The 20,920-nt window shown below is 38.6% G+C and overlaps 1 protein-coding gene and 1 non-coding gene across 6 annotated transcripts in view; both read left to right on the top strand.

The window, feature by feature from the left end:
* Positions 1 to 811: 811 nt before the first annotated feature.
* The window catches only part of LOC106174099 (uncharacterized), a 30,563-nt gene continuing 10,454 nt past the window's right edge, over positions 812 to 20,920 (top strand). Inside the window, exon 1 of one of the 5 annotated variants that reach the window (XM_013555497.2) lies at positions 812 to 1,012. The gene's annotated coding sequence lies outside the window, so the exon portion shown is untranslated. Of the gene's footprint in view, positions 1,013 to 2,997; positions 3,135 to 9,328; positions 9,409 to 12,052; positions 12,792 to 16,369; positions 16,427 to 20,920 lie in introns of those variants that run through there. The other 4 variants (XM_013555495.2, XM_086994181.1, XM_013555493.2 and 1 more) reach the window with 4 other exon arrangements.
* Positions 5,150 to 5,289, top strand: LOC112041570 (U4 spliceosomal RNA). The gene has a single exon (XR_002886288.2). It is a non-coding gene; the product is annotated as a U4 spliceosomal RNA (small nuclear RNA).

Raw genomic sequence — 20,920 nt, 5'->3', positions numbered from 1 at the left:
GTGACAAGCCGTCGGCCGCTGTAAATGCATTTAGTAGGCCATAATAACCGATTTTTAACAATCTACCTAAAATATCTTGTTGAAGGTTTTTTAAAGCACGTCTTTTTGGTGCTTTTGTTCCTCATCTACTGATACGCATAGTATATTCCTTTATGAAATTGTAATATCAAGTTATTCATGAATCTCTCAAAAGTAGTATTAGGTCCTACTTGCAAGGAATAGGCTACTACCCACGCGCAAGACACGGTGCCGTATCCTACCCTCCCTGTACTGTAACCAAGATAACCCTTATGTACACAAGCAAGTTGTCAAAAGTGACAACTGTAAATAACGGGGGAACTTCAGCAAAGATTATGTCTCTTGATGCTTACTACCGTTAGCAGGTCAAATGTGTGTTGAAACGGACAGAAATAAACCGCCTTTGAACCTTTCTGTAATATTTGATATTATGGTGCATGGCACAGTGTGACGTGTAATTACACATTTGTGTCCTTCTGTTGAGGTAACTGACAACGGTGAAATACGCTCTCTTCAGGATGTCAGACTCGTTAATGAAGGATTGTAGGGGTATAGGAAGGTGAATAACGACACTTTAAGGAGTGGCCTGAGTAACATAATGCTGTAGGCCCCTTATAAATATATGATGAGAATAGACATTTAGCCCAGATAATAATATTGTGTATCTATGATATCGGAAGAAGAGAGGTAATTCTCGTATTTGTTAGACACATTTCCATTAAAGATCATCCCTCTACGCCTAAGCTAATTTATAGATAATAGCTGCCACTTTTACACTGGGACCTATCCCCTGTATACACAGTTTGGTGATTTGGGTGACTTAACCAATACATGCACAGCAGCAATATATACACGTATAGCAGCCTCGTGATCAGAGTAACTTGATTGTAACCCCGCTGTATTTTAATGTACAAATTAAGTTACTAGAAAAGAGAATTTGGGACATGAACCATAATTCACAGGACAAGAACTAAACGCGAGTAAAATGGGCCAGGTGAGTTTTCTTGTTATATCGTAGTTACATTCATTCAGTAGATTAATTTGTGATAATCCGCTACTGATGCATTCTATTGAACTATCACGTGAAGTACTGGGGTACGTGAGTGTATGCAGTGTGACTGGAGGGAAGGGGGAGGGGAGGGGAGGGGCACCTCGGCCAAAAGATTGATGATACAGGAGAGGCCAAAGCCAGAGTCAGTGCAAACCATCACTTCACCGTCAAATTATTGGCCAATATGAAATGAAGTTTTATTTCTTCCCCCGTTTTTTTTAAATTCGCCCAAACCCTGGTTCTGGAGGATCGTGGGTTGCAAAAATGATTTGACTGACAGACAACAGTTTTATGATGGTCTTCAACTGACTTATATGTATGACTTTTCTTATGACTTTCGGTCTCCAGTGACTGATAAGAAGTTCAGTTCTGAACACCCCTTATGTGATGCAGAAGCTTGGCGTCAAAGTAAATGATCCGTAGGAGATCGAATAATACATATTAATGATTTAGGGGAACGGAAACTTTTTGAAAAAGTCACCAGTTAACACTAAAAGTAAATAGAGGGATATAAAAAGAGAAAAGCGTGCAATACTCAAAATGAAGTGTTGACTGCTTTTTTACACCTGATAAAAACAAGAGATAGAAAATTAACCAAAATATCTTACTTTAATTTATAGCCCTCGACTCATATCAGACGTGTCCAGTGTATCCTATACCGGTATGTGTATCTGTATATCCCATATGTGCGCCCTCTTTCTCTTGTGACATATAAATATGATAAGTCGTCTTCATATTTGGCCATTTGTTTCCAGGGAAATTCAAGTCCTATCATCTCGAATCAGATGATCATAAGAACATGAACAAAACGATGCTTGATTTTTTAATTTGTCGTTAAAATAAACTATCCTGGCTATCACTTATGGTGTATATGTAAAATATGATATGTCGACTGGAAAAACACTTGAACTGGCAGATACATTTAGTGAGCTTTACCAGGCTTTATAATCACTTTTCAGACAGCAAACGTTTCCATGACTCCTTATGAGTGTTATACGGTGTAGAAAAGGGCCCGAGATTCGTGTCTTTGGTAGTATACTTCGAGAGGTTTATTTTTTCCTTATTTTTTCATCTAATTTTTGAGGTTATTCCCAATTTATCTCAACTAATCAGTGAGCCCCCCCCCTAAAATTCTCTTCCACGTATACTACAAGAAGACTCGCTCCAACTAAGCTTATTTAAATGAGTTACGACATTCAGAGCTACACAGTGACAAGGACGAGGGGGTGTGGCTGAATTTAAGTTGGCCCAAGTAGAAAGCCAGCAAGAGGTCCTCTATACCGGCAAACGCACACCTTCCTTTGCTCTCCTTGACGAAATTATCCAATGAAGACATCTGCTATAGTGTTGTCTGAACATAAAACACTGGGAATGCAACGACATCACATCAAATTTTCTCGTGCAACATTTCAAGCAGTCCAGTTGCTTGCTTCTGAAGGACCGCGGGCGGCTCAGACATTGTTCTCTTAATGTTCTAGTCTGTATAGGTCGCAATGAAGGAAATTCCATTTACTTTAACGGAAATTCAAGTTGGGGAACAAACCATGATTTCTAATATATATAGAGCGCATTCAGAACAGTGGACTAACAGATCCGCGGATCAAATATGGCCGACCTACTTCAATGCTTGTTGTGTAATCCCCGCGGGGAATGTATTCAGTGTCTAATCGGGAATTAAGCGGCAAGCTTTTAAGTGTGTCGCCATATTTGATCCACGGATCTGTTAGTCCGCTGTTCCGAATGTGCTCTATGATGCCATGATAAAGCCGGTGTTTTGATGATGTACAATTTTACGGGAGTCTGTCCTAGTGATAACAAATGTTTCATGTAACAGGGAGAAGAATTACAATGCCTACGACCTGCGCCATGATAAACGAGATCTTCTCCTTTTTCATACAAATCGATCTTCAGAACCTAGTGCTAAGGCGGCCATGGTGATCGATAGGCGCATGACAGCTCTGTCTGTGACGGTGGGTTGGTTTAAGTGTGGTGACTATAGGGAAGACTCCGTGTTGCACTAGCAGGCCTTCCTGCAAGGCATATGCTTTCAACCTGTTAAGATGCGGTGAGTTAATTTTTTCCTATGGGTTTCTGTATTTTTTGTGCAATTTGCATTGTATTTCGTCAGACTTGATTTTGATAAATATCTCATTTTCGATGAGGTATATATGTTACGTTTTAGCTGACACAGTTATGCACATATAACTGTCATGTCCGTTATAAGTGTGTGATATGGCAGGTCTGCAAGCGACATACAATGTATCGGGCTTGATTACAACTGCAGTAAGAAGGCTCTGTGTGGACACTGCATTTCACCTCTCCTTGGTATAAAATCACCTTTAAAATATTCAACTGGACAGGATGATCCACACATGTGTAGCTGGGTGTGAGATGATGAAGAATGATGAAGAATCTGAGTGCCATATTCTGGTAGTTGACACTCTCCAAGGACTAGTGTACATGTTGTGATAGCAACAGCACTGTCCTCTCTACGTAACTCGTTAATGCGATGGCTAGGGATGGAACAGGCTTATTTTGTTAAGAGTATAAAATGAAACAATGTCCCACACAACCAGCAGTTTGGCAGAATTATTAAACCCCATTCTACCTCTCAATTATATAGATATTGTCTTGATTTAATTTGGTTAGATAAGAAAAGGAAGACAGAATGTAGCCCTCAATGTTCTAGGTCATTTCTAAACTATGGGCGGAGTCTGGAGAGCTATAACAAGGCAATCAAATATCAATAACGTGCAGCAGACGAGATCAATCGGCGCTCATTAGTTTACGTCGTCTGCGGACAAAGATCAATAACAGCGTCCGATGAGGTGAAATCCTGAGGCCATGTTGTGTACATATATCATATGAACGCCGACAGTGGTGGTGTATATAGTAGTAACCGCTATACGTGGACCACCGACATAAGTGCAACTGTTGCGACTGTTTATTTAGTCAGCAAGTTGATAACAAAGCCTACTTCCTGAATTATGTAAAAAATCTAGCCTATGCCAATATGATCTAAGAATTTTGAACGTTCGCGGCCAGGACACAGAGAGGAGACTGAGATGAAAGCACTGTTACTAGAAGTATATAATTTAGTAGGCTACACAAACTATATTAACGGGGAAATCTATCAACGACAATTGCACGTTGGGTTATCATATTGCTGCGTGTATCGTGACTTGGGTCAGTTGAGAGCCTCACAGTGCTAAACTCGACAGCGTTACAAAATAGACCTGGTCAGTGACGATCAAACTTTAACATATCGATCATGCATTGGTTTTAACGGTTAGTTCTAACAATGGAACTATTCAAACATCCTCGTGTCTGCATATAGCCTGAACGTTCAGGTGAAATTGTTCCAGATTGCGTGTGCTGCAATACTAATATGCTGCTACCCGAGAAGGCTTTCTCTCTCTCTCTCTCTCTCTCTCTCTCTCAGTCCGTAGGCAGAACGCTGTAGACTCATACCCGCGTGCAGAGTATTCATATGGCGTGCACATTTAATTAAAATATGACTCTCATTCACCTCGACCTCTCTATTTACAGTCACTTACATGTAGGTTATCTGCACCGGCGGCTGCAGGTGTGTTATACAGTATCTTTTATCGGCAACGCGAATGTTTTAACATCAGACGCTTTTCTATATTTTATTTTAAATTTAACACTTAAATAAAGATACATGTCGCCATATCTTAATAGGCATATATGATACAAGCTATGGGAAGTTGCTCCTTGGCGGGGACACTTTTCACTGAGAATGTTATTATACGAGTCTTCTTTGTCTAGTTTGTGGCATCATGACGTGAATCTTGGTGGTTTTATATAGGATATGTTCCCGTGGTTGCGAACTGTCGGTGTTAATTGTACCTATTCCAGATGCTTTCAGATCAATGAGCTGCTTTCCCTTTACTCACATACTAGAATAAATCAATGTAATAAAACAATAATGTTTGTGGGCCTGCTGTTGTCAAGTTAAACGTGTTTTGCGTTCATTATTCACCGTACGTGACTTTTCTGTTTGTTCTGCAAATCACCTACAGACGCGCAGGCAAAGACGCTGAATTCCTGTCATGTGTCAGCCTTGCTCAGTGGCGGCACCATATCCATTGAGGTTTGTCCGAGGCGCGGTTATTGCTAGTTGAAAACTATACCCAATACCCCGTGCTGACGTCGTGAAATACCGACGGTAGCATAATTTTTGAACCCCTCTACAGGGGCTAAGAGCAACTTATATCCAAACCTTCCTCCATCTCTCTGTTCATGTTAGGGGTGAACATTTTTTTTTTCAAATTTTGTCGCTGTTTCCCTAGACCATTATCACTGCACTATTTGATCCCCCAACGAACATTTATTTTGACAAAAAATATCGACGGTGGCACAACGTTTGAACGCCTCTACCTGGACAACAAATAAATGACTAGTTGTTTCAATATAGGGCCTCTGCGTGCTGATGCAGAATAATAAGCATACTAAGCTCGACTGTGACACTCTCGAAGACGTATCTTGGGCTGGAGTTTGAAGTCGAGTAAATTCATTCATAATGTTCTGCGTGGACAGTAGAACACTTTTTTGCGAGCTACAAAATTGTGCGAGTTAATGCGCCCTGCCATCAGGTTGACCCGTACGTGCTGTGGCTGTAATCATAACTCATCCCAGTAAACACATCTTGATGATTCACTCGAATCGCTGATCAATGGTCTCTCTACGATTGCGTTTTTTTTTTAATTTTTTAAAAATTTTTCTCTTATTTTATTCTTTTTTTGTAAGCGCATTTAATCTGTTTAGGCTGTTTAACTTAGAGTACGCTATTGGTCACTGCATAATCCCCCACTTAGTTAAATGTTTATCAATATATTCTACTGAAAACCTGGCAGTGTTTACACGTGAACCTTGCTGTGAACACAGTGATCGATAGTATTACAGCACATCACAGTACGAAGGAAACAAGTGAGAGAAATCGATCGGACTTTGAACTCGAAGAAGAAAAGAAAGTGTGCGGCACGGCAAAAAGGCTGTAGTATAATCATTTATAAGTCACTTCTTGCCAAAAAAATGTGTCAGGTATAACTTTTTAAAGTTCATTTTATATTAAACGATTCACAACATTTGTTTTTATAAACTTTATGGATTATATAATCAGTTTGTCAGAGGGGAACTCTTAAGATCAAATTAAAACCATTGAATCGGTCAATATGTAAGACATAGGAAATATAGGGAGATTCATTATATCACTTAGTAAAAATAACTTGTGGACAGAAAAACAAGGCAAATTAAAAACAGATGTAGGATATAGAAGTATTATTTTTCTCGACGCCGCGCACATCACTTAACACCTTCCACTCCACTATTTAGGGTGATTTTTTATCTTTATTATTACTTTTGTTTGGGGGGGGGGGGGGGGTCGTAAAGAAATAACGTGGTATGTCTTTGATGCAAAGTCGGCGTGGACCCAGCAGTGCAGCTTGAAGGCCCTGCCGGTCAGGAACAGGTTATGTCGGCCGCGCGCCGGCGGTTTTATTCTGAAGTCAGAATATAGTAAACTTTAGGAAGTTCAGTATGTGCATAGCGGGTCCTTGGCGACGACTACTGAACATGGATGACAGGTTCGTCGTACACCAGGCTAAATGATGTAAACAGACACATGAATAATTTTTATCGTTTGTTCGTGTTAAGTTACAGAGCATGCGCTGACCCTGAAATACAGCTAGGTTCCGGCGGAGTTCAAACAGGGCAAATTTTAATTACAATTAACTTATGACCTAAATCTCAGCCACCGCGAGTATCATCAAAATATCTAATAAATACCCAAACTTCATTTATCCTTATTATAACATCCTTTACTTTTTATTTCCTATTCAAGGGTTGGGAAAGCAACGCACTTGATTTTGTCCAGCGTTCTCCATCAGTCTCCTGTATAATGCGTTTTCTTAGCTGGCATTACGTATTGGCCAATAGTGTGCTTTTAATTATACCAACTAAACAAATCAAATCAGTCATTTAGAATTGTAAAGCTAGATAGGACTACGTCTAACATGCAATAATGTAATAGTTTACCAGCATTTTAAAATTCACTCACAACTAAAAAACGTAATTTAAAAGTATGCTGTACCGTGTCTGGTGTTTGATACACTAAGAAGACTTCTGACTCTTTAGTGTTCTCAGCACCAATAAAAATGTTTTGTTTGTTTGATACACTGGGGTTCCATTTGTCTAATTTCTGTGTGTAATTTTAGCTGTGCGTTCGTCTACTTTAGCGGCATTTTTCGCCCTCTTGCATTAGTTTGGGTGTCTCCAGATTAAGTCATACATGAAATTAATTGAGTGTGGCCTAATAGTTAATTATAGATTATATTCCTATGTTCAGATTCATCTCTGAGCTGCAGGTGGTGGTAACTGTGCGGTCTTAATAGGGAAATTGCACCATATTATATAATTAACCTACACCTGACCCAACTGAATTCACGGACGGGTTGTTTAGAATGTCTGAAAATATATAAGTGAATGCAAAACAATTCACCGTTAAATCAAAATCATTGTAAAACTAGAATTACCACTGGAAATTATTTTATATAAAATTTGATAAATATATTTTGTAAAATTTAAGTTTCAAAAGTACTGAGCCTTCAGTATTTGTTTTTTGGGTCTGTCTCAACATGATTGTGACGGTGTCCACTAATTTCATCATATTGTGCTTGCGAAGACAGCAATGAAATATAACAGTTTGGTGGGAACAAAGGATTCGCGTGCAACCCCTTGAAAAAATTGAAACATGCGTTTTCTTAATACTTGATTTCTAATTTTTTTATTTCTAGGTGTTCCCAGAACAAAAAACTGTCTCACAAGGATTTACTTTAATGCCATGTGACACACTGTGGCTTGAATGGGCGAATTTTAAAACATGGGGGAAGGGGAAATACCGGTATAACATTCATAATTTAGAATTTAAATAAAAATGAAATAATATACAATTATTCAGGTGATTTGAACCTAGAATGTTTGTATGGGGTCTATTTGGTAAAATATATCCATATTGCAATGCTTAATGGGATCGGGGGAGTTAATTTTATTGTGGGCGAGATTTGTAACTGCTATTATTACTGCAGAGGTGTTCAGCTAAAGTGGCAAATATGGGGGTAGGAAATTACATAATTCACAGAATAGTATCTAAATAAGACAAATATATTATTTATATATCATTGTGTAGTTGAAAAGGGCTCTTTACGCAACTAATGAGGCTTGAGTAACATTGGATGATGTCTAAGTAAAATGGAGTCAAAAGTCAATGAGACCAAATCTTAAGTACTTTAATTTAAACAAAGATTTAATGTAACCTTGGTTGGTTACTGATTAATGATAGAACCGCAACTTGAAAACGCAGAACGACTTCTATTGAAGTTCATGTAGATTTTTGTTTTTCACACACGGGCTACAGGCTGGCACGCAGGCAGGGATAGTCATGGCGATCATTAAGCAATTGCTTGCTTGATGTTATATAAATTATGACAACCTACACGTATAAAATGATATTTTATTCAATAGAAAGATCTGTAATCTAGATATACAGGGTGTTTTTCAGTTTATAAAGGACTGAATAATGTCAATTAATCTCCTAGTTTAAATTTTAATCAATCTCAATTTAATTATATTGAAGTTCTCTAGAAATATATGCCTAAATTCGTTAATTGGCTTGTCTCTTGCCATAAGAATCACTTAAATATATTTACGTGCTTCTTTCTTTGTATCACTACATATATAGAGATCAGACAGATCATTATAGACTAATTTTTTGTCATTCGAACCGAAAGCGTGGATTGCTCTTACTATCTTAGGACACTCCAGATCTCACAGCCAGAGAAATAAACGTCGGAATCAGTCAGTTTGCAGTTGATCTCTAAAAACATGTCATCGATGATGGGTTACCTGCTGGCGAAGTAACTAAGACCTGGCGTCCCTGTGATAGAGTAACCAAGGCAGTAAAACTAGTAACCTAATCTTACAGTTGATGTAAAATCCATGTCCATACCCTAATTGTATTTGGAAAGTTTTAATTCCATTAATGATTAGCTTGTTTATTAAATCCGCTAACATTTCATTAGCAAGGCTTCATTTGATAATGTACCTCCATGCATGATAGGAGACTTAAGAAGATAAGTAAACTTGATCTAAGGTAATTGAATTAAGATTATTGTTTCTTCAAGTCCCCCGTAAAAGAAGTCAACCTTAGCAATATAGTGGCCAGTTAGTCAAGTAGATATGCTGACGACGTTCATTGCGGTCGGTCACTGTGTATTGTGCACTCACTTGTGGAATCAACCTCGCAAAATGTGAATGGGAAGGTAGGCTCATTTGTACTTTAATTGAAAATCTATTAAACTCCGCTGCGTTGACCAGCGCACTTTTGGAAGATTTTTCCGTTTGTGTTCGTTTGATTTATAGTGGTTTCGTTCTCCGTGGTTGGTAATCGTCTGCTTGACGTGATGGTAATTAACAATCCTCCCATTAGCTCCTTCAAACGTACAAGGTTCCTTCTGGTTTATTGCATTTCCGAGAAAAGTACCAGTCCACAGTACAGTGTATGGAGCCCGCTGGACCGACGAGAATGAAGTTCTCATTTGATTATTTTGATTAATAATACAAAATCGATGTTACAGACTATCATTATATACGTGTAGGTTGTCATAATTTAAATAAGATCAAGCAAGCAATTCTTCATAATATATACTAGAAATGACCGGTGTGACAGGAATGGTAGTCCTAGGAATGGAAGCCCGTGGTCTCATTAGATTAGTACAGGTTAGGGTTAGTTGGAGTATTGGGATTAGTACATGTGTATAGGATAGATATGAGAGGGGACTACGGTTCCTAGCGGACGACCATTCCTGTCACAACGTCTCTCGCTCAAACTCTGAGGATTCCGTATGTCATCAATGTGGCTAAATACTAGGGTGGAGTAGGTCGATTCTCTTTGCACGTGCTCTTTAACTTGTTAGATTGTCGGGGGATGTTACTATTTGATAAACAATATAAGATTTGGATCAGGGACATAGCGGCAAAATATACGGGCTAATTGCTTTCAGTGAGACTGGCCAGTCTGAGATTTCAAATGATGGTCTGGTGTTTTAAATGTTTTTAAGAGTTACAATTGATAAACCACAGCGCTCACCGTGAGGTGCAGATTTCAAGAATTCACTGTGGTATTGTATGTTTTGGTCTATTTCTCAATGTTGGACATAAGAAAATGTTGTAAATACTACGCCAGCGCCTCAGGCATAATGCAAGCAAATAAACTGAATAAAAAAAATCTTGGGGGAGGTAAAGGTGAAAATTGGTATTACCTTTATTATTCTCTTATTGTTATTGCTGTTGACAATTCCATTTATTAAGATAATGCCGCAGTGAGTGAAATGCACCACAGACAAACACTTATATTGTTCAAATAAATGGAAATAGGAAAATGCCATCGCCACCTGCATAGCCTGGACATATACATGTAGATTTTCAGTAGAAATATGGACTCTCCCCCCCCCTTCTCTCTCTCTGTCTCTCTCTTTCTGCATGCAACTGTGTTTACATTAAGGCGCTGCAGGGTATCACCCATTACTCTGTCATTTACCGGATTGAATAAATTGTCTGATATCCTTTAAAGGATAATTACTGTCCCGGAAATATGAAAATATTGCAAATCAGCCTATAAGTATCTAAAATGGATGGGAATTATGTAGTCAATTAATTGTATTGTTCGAAACAAATAAAACTCCTCAACCAGACAACTGCGTGTTCAGAAGCTGTTATCTGGAATGGTTTGAAGAGGGATATTTTTGCCACAGAAAATGATGTTTTTGTTCCAGGTAATTGCTTGGATTTTGCCTTTCATTTTGTCGAAAGGCGTTTGTTAAAAGCTTCATTATGATCTTTATGGCAGTATCGGATATTGCCAATATTAGTCCGCCCACGAAATATTTGTTTGGTTTATTCTGTTGTTTGACTGGACAGATGTGTGAACGGGATTTTTGTTAGTGTGAACCCCCCCCCCCCCCAGACTCCACCCATCCACACCCGCCCCTGCACACGACCAGCAGTTGTTTCAGTGGTTTGTCTGTCGGTGCGGTTTTGAGACCGGAAATAACACTTACGTCCAACAGTCGAAGTAATCTGACTTATGCTTTCTCGATTATCGCTTAGTAAAAGTGTATTAGCCTTACAAGATAGCTTATGAGCTATATGATCCACATAATGTAATGTATCTTATAGAGCCTTTTTAATCTGTATTACAAATTGGCCGTCGAAGTAATCATGGAACGTAACAGCTGTGTCTATAAAAGGATAATAAATCGTGTTTTGACCTAATGACAGTTTTTTTATAAATATACATATAAGACCCAATTCCCATACCTAGATCCATCTAGGTACCCCCTAACAGCTTCAGTAGGCGTGTCAGACATCAGAGCTGCTTAAACTGAAAGCAATTTAGGGAGAAACCCTTCGGAGATTGGTCGATCCTGCATATGAAGTCATTTTTTTTGCCACCAAAGCCAACCAAATGCCAGCATATAGTTTCAAGTAAAATAACTAAGAGAATTACCTAAGGGCATTGTTAAGTTTTACCGAAAAATGATATTTGAACGTTTTTTCCTGCTAGCTTTCTATGCTGTATGTCAATGGGGCAGAAAAGTAGGTCACGAAAGTAGGTTAAATTTCTGACCAAAAATTTAAAGAAAGGAGCAGTCTAAAGCTCTTTTATGGCTGATCGAATGATTTATTCACTTTATCCCTAGGCAAGTCGAATTTGTTTGAGTCGTATAAGAAACTTGTAGAAGTGGTTCATATGTGTTACTGGGAATCCACGCTCCACCGATGCTCGGTTCGTATGTACCTTTAAGTGTCGTAAGGAAAACAACGTTTCAAGAAAATGTAGGCAATGCAAATCCCGCGTGTAATACCACATAACACCTTTGAGGGTTTTTACATCCTTGAAAAGACACAGTGACTTAATTGTCTGGTCTGATCTACAGTATCTGTAGCGTGCTATTTAGCGCCATGTTCATGCCACGTTCACTTCATTAACAGATCCGACAGATCGGATGTGCAGCAAAGGTCATAGATTTCAGTGATCATATTGAAGCAGATGATGAGCAGATGAATATGGCGTTTACATTGGGTAGTCCACGGGACAAGAAGCCTTACCACAGTGTCCAGGACGGCGTACATCGTCCATACTGTCAATACTGAATTATCAGCTTTATATCTTAGCACCACAGAAACATTAGGAGTGTGGCGGACCGGGTTCAGGGGCATGCTTCATAAATACTGGAAGGCCTATCACTGAGTAATATATATAGGCAGAGATATATAGCCCCATGCCACCAATGGAACCTCATGGTACATATGGCTCCTATAGGTTCTGCAGATTATTCGCAGAAGTTATATGTATTTAGATATTACTGTTGATTCATAACATCACTGAACAGGAAAGCGCTACGTTCTAGACTACAAACAGTTTGAAGAGACATTCAAGCACTGAGGCCATACTTACGTTATACCACTGTTAAGACATAGAGTAAAACTTAATTAACACTGATTCATTTTGCCTCGATAGTGTAATGATGTCATTGAGAGTCCATTGCCAGCCTCTTCAGCCACACCAGTGACTGGCTGGCAAACTCAGAAGAGAGAGAGAGATCTACAGATAACAAGCCACATTGGCGACATGGAGAGCAAGGTAAACATCCGGCAGAATATGTTGTATGGTAACATCTGGCTCTTTATTCCGTGGCCGTACCCCTATCTAGCCCCTGCCCCAGAAATTTTTAATGCACAGGTATGTTGAGGGAAATGTGAACAAATTCCGGTCTCCTGTTGCCCCCAAAAGATGATTCTAGAAGCCGCACAACGTTTACAGATCCCCTGATCCCTCAGTGAAGTCTAAGATGTGTTGGGTGGTAACTGCACCAGTAACTTGCAGGCGCTGTATGCACGGTGTATAAGTACTGCATATTAGTACATTTAGAACAGTCAAGGTATATGCATGTCGACAATGGTCTACATGACAAATCTGTTGTGATGGCGGAACCTGAAAAGCCTTTACAGGAAAAGTGTTGTTTGTGCCGTATGAAGGGGTACGTCTTGTGTTACGTGTGTGCGTGCGTATGCATGGGCGTGTTTGACGTATATGTACATGCCGGTGAGTGTCTTTGGCACGTGTGTATGTGATTGTACGTGTGTGCGACGTGTGTATTTTTGAATGCCAGTCAGAGGAAGCACATTCCGTTTGCGAAATCTTTTACATTATAAAACATTGGGGATCTGTTTCTCTTGGACCCAGGCTGGTTTCTATCCCCCTTCACTTCGTGATATTCTCGAGCTGCCAAGGAAAAATAATATGGACTGTTTCTGCACCTGCGTATACAAGTATTACATTTCAGCAAAATCAGCTAATTACATTTCATATTTATGTAACAAAGCTTTCATCAGACGGGCAATCCCGGGATCGATCTTATCGGTAATAATAATAATTATTTTTTCTTCGCAGTTTTAAGACAAAGCGCAGTCAAGTCAGCATTTATACGTATCGGTGATTACACTTGCAATGACAGACTTATGAACGTATAATTCATATCTTCTCCATCTGCAGTTACGACATAAAGCAGAGCGATGCCAGGACACTAAATTAATTCTACACCAATAGTAACATCAATAACTGGCATCACAGTTGTTCTGGGAGTTCTCCAGAGACGTGGAGTTAACGGAGATATAGACAGCTGTCATTAATTATTGCTCTGTAAGCGCAATGGATAAAGGAATCGGAATTTGTTTTTAATATGCAGTTTTTGGATTGAACCATAGAGGCAGTCATAAGTACTGCATATGTCAGTTTTTTTTTTTATACAAGGAGTCATACAATATCACTATTGATCATAATTCATATTTATATATATTTGCATTCCTTTGTACATTTTCATCTATCCATGTAGATGCATACGTTACAATGAATAAAGCACATAAAAACAATATTTATGATAGTAAATATGGTAATAAAAGAGTGTTCTATTTTTCAGCAACATTGTGCATATGGGATTCATCATTCAGCGTGTCATAATATTAAATATTAACACCAAAGAAATGCATGGTATTAAATACAAGTAGATAGATCTTGCGAACGCGTTTGAACAAAGTTCTGTAAATAAATAGAAAGAAATAATATTGCTGTCAACAATGATATACAAAAAGTACGAGTGAACGTTCCACAGATAAAGGAACCAGTTTATAGCTGACGTGTTGGCATCAAGCAGTATTTCAGAGCGTGACTCTGCGTCCGTGAACAGAGTGACAACATTAAATACAGTTCAGCCAAATGATGGAACATACCTGTAACTGAAAAGTGCTAAGGAGAAAAAAGATAAAGAATAACCTCCGCCAAATTAACAATATTGCGGCTAGAACTACTTTGGTAGTTTGCTAAACGGCGTAGACATTGTAAGGTAAATGGAGCCCCTGCATTAATGTAAAACGAGGATTATTGCGCGTTAGTAGCAATTCTGTCGCAGAAAATCAATTTATTATTGATGAAAAGAAACATTACTCTTGGTACATATAGCCCTGGTGGCTTATGTGATTGACAGGTGTCACAGTGGCATCACTCGCACGAGGATTCGTGAAGATCAAGCTGGAAGTTGACAGCTTTCTATTAACTTCTTAAGTCAATGTATCCGAAACGACCCATCACTTAAGCATCAGATTTAGAATTCGGGATAGTGTAATAAGTGGAGAAAGAATTTGTCTTATTATTTTTATCTACATTTCGTTTCATCAAATCGTTGGAAAGACACTAATTATGCTTCTCTGAATGTCATTTATAGTTGCAAAGCTATTATCTCTTATTGGCAATGAGTCCTTGAAAATCTCGTTCGCACCGCGCAAGTGCTGATTTCAATAAAAGAGAGAAGCCATGTGAGGACAAAAACAAAGCGTGGTTTCCGGGGCGATCCTTTATATCTAAGAGGAAACCGCTTTACGACATTTTATTATGTAAGAATAGATTCATACTCTTGATATTTCTTCGTAAAACCACGATCACTCAGCAGAGGAAGGACAGAGAGAGAGAGAGAGAGAGAGAGAGAGAGAGAGAGCACGTGTTGTGTTAGAAATATATGGTGTACGCTGCAAGCCCCTTTACTGGTACTTGTGACATTTTTTCCACAAAAATTTATTTTTTTGTGATGAATAAGTATTCCTATCTATAACTAAGTAAAACGTGTGGGTGTATGTTGACCTAGGAATGATAGTTAAGAGAGTTTTTGGACAACCTTGACGAAAATGAACATACAGCGATATGTTATTTATATACCCTTTTAAACGATAGAATATATTCATAATGGCTGGAATGTGAAACCAAGTTAAATAACCCGTTCAACAGAGCAAGCTTGCACTGTAACTGTTTTTTTATTGGCCAAACAGACTTGCTATTATTAAAGTGGCAGTTACGACTTCTAATGGATATCATGTTTACTAGCGAAAGCTTTGAAAGAAGTTATTACCGCATCATCAGCTGTTTCTGTGGTCTTGAGTTAGCTATTTAATCTCATGCGTCTGTCGTGACGTCGTTTGCTATATTTTGCGGAAAATTTATATGGCCAGTTTTTATGATGCCAAGCTACACCAACACTAGTGATTGTCGCGATCATCAGGATTCCCAAATATTCGTGATAAAACGGTATTTTTGACAGACGATCCGTTTTTATCATTTGTCTGTTACGTAATTTTTGCTTGTTATGATTACCTAGCTGCAAAATTTTGCAAGAAATGAGACCATCTGGAGTATTTAAAGGTTGTCGTGATAGGATTGTTTGAAAGAGTTCAAACTAGTTCAGCTGGGAAACGCACACCTGTCTATTAATAGCTATCCCACCACCTAAAACACCGCCCATATATCTGCTACACTCGTTTCCAGTCGCTGCACGCGCCATTAACCATTGCGGTGTAACATGGGTAAGACGTACCCGCCTGTACGGTAGTCTGTCCCTGGATGTACTAGCAATTCCATTATAAGTGTGAAAGATCTAGATGTCATTGCTGGTCATGAGGTACAACATTCGGACTGTTACGACAAAGGAAGAAACGAGGGAACGTAGTTCGTTCCTCGGCAAATAGACCTCAAGGCAGTGCTGGTAGACTGCCTCTGCGGTCTTGGGGTTATGTTTGTCTTGATTTGGAACGCATGCGGTTTGTGGCTGGTCCATTATGTAGGCGGTGGTAAGAAGTAGGCTCGGCAAACACTTATATTAATGTTTCTGTTTATGGCCCATTATTTGTAATTAGAGACGCACCAACACTGGCAGTATTCCGAGCATTTCAAAGGTATTGTGTTTTGATCTGTCAATTTATTTGAAACGCTGTCATTTGATTGAAGATCTGAATTGATAGTACTTTAACTGAACGAATATGCTTTATATTATGTCGTTAGTTATGGGTGTAAGTGTTTAAGTGTTATTACCTGTGGTACCGGATACCATACTAATGTATATTAATTCTTTGATACAGCGGACAGATAAGGGCACTGTGTTCCAAGCATTACAGAATGCTAAAAGCTTTCCTATGTAGGCAGCAATGACAGCCTGCATAATAAAAGGTTTAACTGAAGTGAGGTCATAATGCTTTTTTGCTGATTGATCTGTAATTTCGCGGACAGTTTCTGCTGTTATGGCAGAGTTCAGCCGCCACCTGGGGTCAGTAGACCTGCAGATAACAGCTGGCTGCCTGACCGCTCAGGACTGTGGACCGTCTCCCGGTCGGTTTCAACATTTTCAAGGTTGTATCCTTATTACAAATCTGGACAAAATTTTGGATTAAAAATCTTTGGAGTTCGTTCTATCTTTCATGTAGAAGAAATGTACGTGCAAGCAGTATTGATGAGAAGGTCATAAACAATGCACGAAAACCGCAATTGACCTGCCTTTGTAAAAGATTACATGGTGTCTACATAGTGAACATAATTATTTTGATCTGAAAGATTTAATTATTGCAATATGATAAGAAATTATGCTCAATATTTGCGAAGTTCAACTGAGGTGAATAACTGCTAGACGACAGTTTTGCATTTTATAGACATCTGTGTAAAAACCGACTACGTCCAGTGGACAATCTAAACAGACAAAGAAATGCTCAATCATTAAGTGCCATAAATTAGCTACATATAGCTATAAGCCTATCAAAGAAAATGTGTGTTCCCTCAGTGTATTGAACTATTTACAATTGTAATAAGTAATTTAAACAACGTATACACTGTAATTAATAATCTTAAACACTGTATTAGTAGTAATCCATAGTGATGTATAACTATTTATTTATTTATATATTTGTAGTATAGAGGGCTAACAAATGTAACTGCCACATTTAATGCTCGAATAAATTATTATTATTATTATATAAAGTCCAGGCATGTGCCTAAACATTTCCACGCGGATCTACAAATCTTCAAACAAAAGTAAATTTCAAAGTAGTTAGTGAGCGGATATGCTGGAATGAACACGATTTGCAAACAAGGAAGTTATAAATCTCTAACAAAAATATCGAAAAGAAATAATAGAGCACGTGGGATGTATGTGCTACACTGAAAGGGTTGCATTTAAAGAGCGGAAATTGTTCTTTAGAACCGAGTTACAATGCAGCTCTAGCATGAACATCAATGAGCAGGGTAGTGTTTAAATGATGTATTTGTCTTTGAATTCATACCTTTTCAAAGAACGTCGTGTAACAGGTGCGTTTTATTAACTGCATATCCTTGCGGAAATTGTGACAGAGTTTTTGTCTGGAAATAAACAAAAGCGTTGTTGTTTGGTATCTTATTGCTTTTTTCTAACCTTTGTATCACTGAAAGTGTGTTGTTTTTATTGTGTATTACTACGCATGAAGTCCCGACGAGTGTGTACTACATATAATATAATATATAATATGTCGTCCAGGAGCTGGGAGGGTGATTGCCAAATTTTGCTCTCTCACACACCCCTCAAGCTCAAAATATAGTAAACTTTGGCCTGAGGAACGTAAGTCGATACAAATCGAGGCGTTTTTAATGAGACCGTTAGATGAACCCCCCCCTCCCCCCCCCCCCCCCAAAGCGCTAGTTAATCTCGTTCTTCCACAACTGTGTTCTCGTGATGAACATCACAAAGCACTTAGTTTTGTTTAAATGGAAAAAAATAATATATATTGAGGTCTGCTCCGATGTTCACTTGGGGATTCCGTCTTTGTGATTTTATACTGGAAATGTGTAGAAGTAAAATGTATATTGAACACAACTTGCCTGTATTTAGTTCTAATAAGTGACGAACAGCATTAGCTTGACATTGCCTCTGAATCAAGAAGGAAAGGTAACATAATTCTCCCTTTGTTGAATTCACAATGGCATTGTATTTTTTTATCATCAATAAGCATTCAGATTGACATTTACAGGAAATTAGAAGAAAGAAATGTGAATCTCGTAAGAATATCGATTTCTCTGCAGTAATGCTTTCAATAGTGAAGCGAAAAACTGTAGTATCACTATTCATTATAAGACTACTGGAACGCGAACAGAGAGAAAAATGAAACACAAGGAAAACAAAACCACAGAGGTAGCAGACAATGTTATACATGTAGACATGTATCTAGTACGCGCAAGATTTGTTCATAATGTGAGACGCTTAGTAAAAAGAACAAATAATTTTAGCAAGAAAAATACATTTAACGACTCAAATTTTAATAGACTAAAAATAAATGTTTGGGGGCTGGGTGTCATCCTTTTGTCAGAAATTTAAAGTCATATGTACAATAAATTACGCAGTATTTATTTACAAGTTACATAGACACACGATGTGGCTCACAATGACATGAATTTTCATTTTATTAAAACAAGACAAGTAGGGTCGGGGGAGGGGGTGGGGGTGATGAACTTAACTCAGGATAGAAAATCTCATTCCTTCTCCCGACATTTATAGCAATCAGCGTATGCTCGTAAAAAAAGAGTCTATGTTATTTGAATAACTTACACATAGTCACCGTCCTCTCCACCGTGCTTCATGACGGCGACTCCAGAATTTGCAAAGTGTATTTTATTGATATTTCCTTGAACCGTAGATATCAAATTGTTTTGCAATCACCAAAGTTCACCACGAAAGATTTATATAATCAATAGTAAAAGTATTAGGCAGGGGACCTTGTTCGTTGTAAAAGGCAAATTCGACATGCCTGAAGGTCTGGGGCTCAGGATGACCTGCCTGAAGGTCTGGGGCTCAGGATGACCTGCCTGAAGGTCTGGGGCTCTGGATGACCTGCCTGAAGGTCTGGGGGGAGTGACCTGCCCGAAGGTCTGGGGCTCTGGATGACCTGCCGGTGACAATGTGATCGTTGCTCGTGAAGAGTGTGATATTTTAAACTTTCCAGATGTTCAAGAACTGACCCCTCGGCAGGCTCCGCGTGCAGTTTGCAAAGTGCGTCGTCGCTAAATGACCATGGTCACTTATCTGTAATCTGTCTGTCTTTTGTCTTCTTAAATGATAGGCGCACCAAGCCATTAGACTCAGGTGGAGGGTGGCGGATAATAAAACATACGTGCACATGAACTATTATTTGAGCATAAACGACATCACAAAATGAATGCCATAGCACAGATGATAGTTGAATGTGGTATTTGGTTTCCTTGAAAACAATGAATCTTTAATTCCGGGAAATCAAATCAGCATCCTTTCCAATTTATCTAAGTTGCGAATGCATAATGTATCTTAATGTAATGACATCTTATAAACTCAAACACCAATAAACTGAACATTGATGAAGTTAGAACGTAAGTAAAGTATATGTATTTAATAGCTGCTCGCTGTCCATTCGGACGTGACTGGTTACAAATATGCACAATACAAAACAGATTTCCAGTAAGACCAGCAATAATAGATACATATAGGAATATTACACCATAGACGGATATTGTGATATCAAGATGAAACCATCAATTGCTTTAAAAGAACATCAATTTTCATGTGCAATCCAATTTCTTTGTTCTAACCGGTCTAATATTATTAAACATAACATTCAACCTTCGCAGACAAACAAATCTTCCAGCAATTGCGCAGCAAGGACCCATAACGGCTATCACTGTATACATCGATAATGACTCAAAGAAGTCAGTGCCTGACTAAAACTTCATTGACATAAGAATGATCCCCTCCTTCTCTCAATCGCTCAGTCATGCGTGTATGCATTGATGTATTAACTCACTTTGCTCCTTTTTTTTCTTTTATGTAATTATTCATCTGTCTCTTGAGCACTTTGAGAATTGAGCTATCTATTTGAAAACGTTGCTTGTCTTCTGGCCCCAGAGACCCGAGGCAATGCGTTGACGTCTAAATCAGGTCTGTTGTGGCTACCCATGACTGATCGCCTTGATCTTCACGACTGGGGAGAACACTGGAAGAAAGATGTGGAAAGTTTTTATGTTGTGCAAACATGGACATTTCAATATATATTTTTTCGATTGTCTGTGATTGTTTGTCACAACCAAAATCCCCTGTTGTCAGTAATTTCTCTCTCTCTCTCTCTCTCTCTCTCTCTCTCTCTCATTTTCACTTACTGTCTCTGTTAAACCAGGTGGTTCAGATACGAAAACACTTAGAGCTCCAATTGAAACATTTAGTTCAAGCATTTAAAACATAGGTTACGTGCATTTTTTCATTCTTTCCTCATCTCTTTAATTTGTCATATCGTCGATATTAATCCCTTCGAAACTACCACTTAAAATTATGATAGGAAATATCCGATCGTTACCCGGGCAGAAAGCCAGTACTTAATTACTCTCCAGGGACGCTTCGATTTTCCCGA

Source organism: Lingula anatina, chromosome 8 (genome assembly GCF_051362555.1).
Source record: "Lingula anatina isolate TDL-2025a chromosome 8, LinAna3.0, whole genome shotgun sequence".
NCBI classification, from domain to species: Eukaryota; Metazoa; Brachiopoda; class Lingulata; order Lingulida; family Lingulidae; genus Lingula; species Lingula anatina.
Note: the sequence above shows the minus strand (reverse complement) of the source record. Positions and strands in the feature narration are given on the sequence as shown.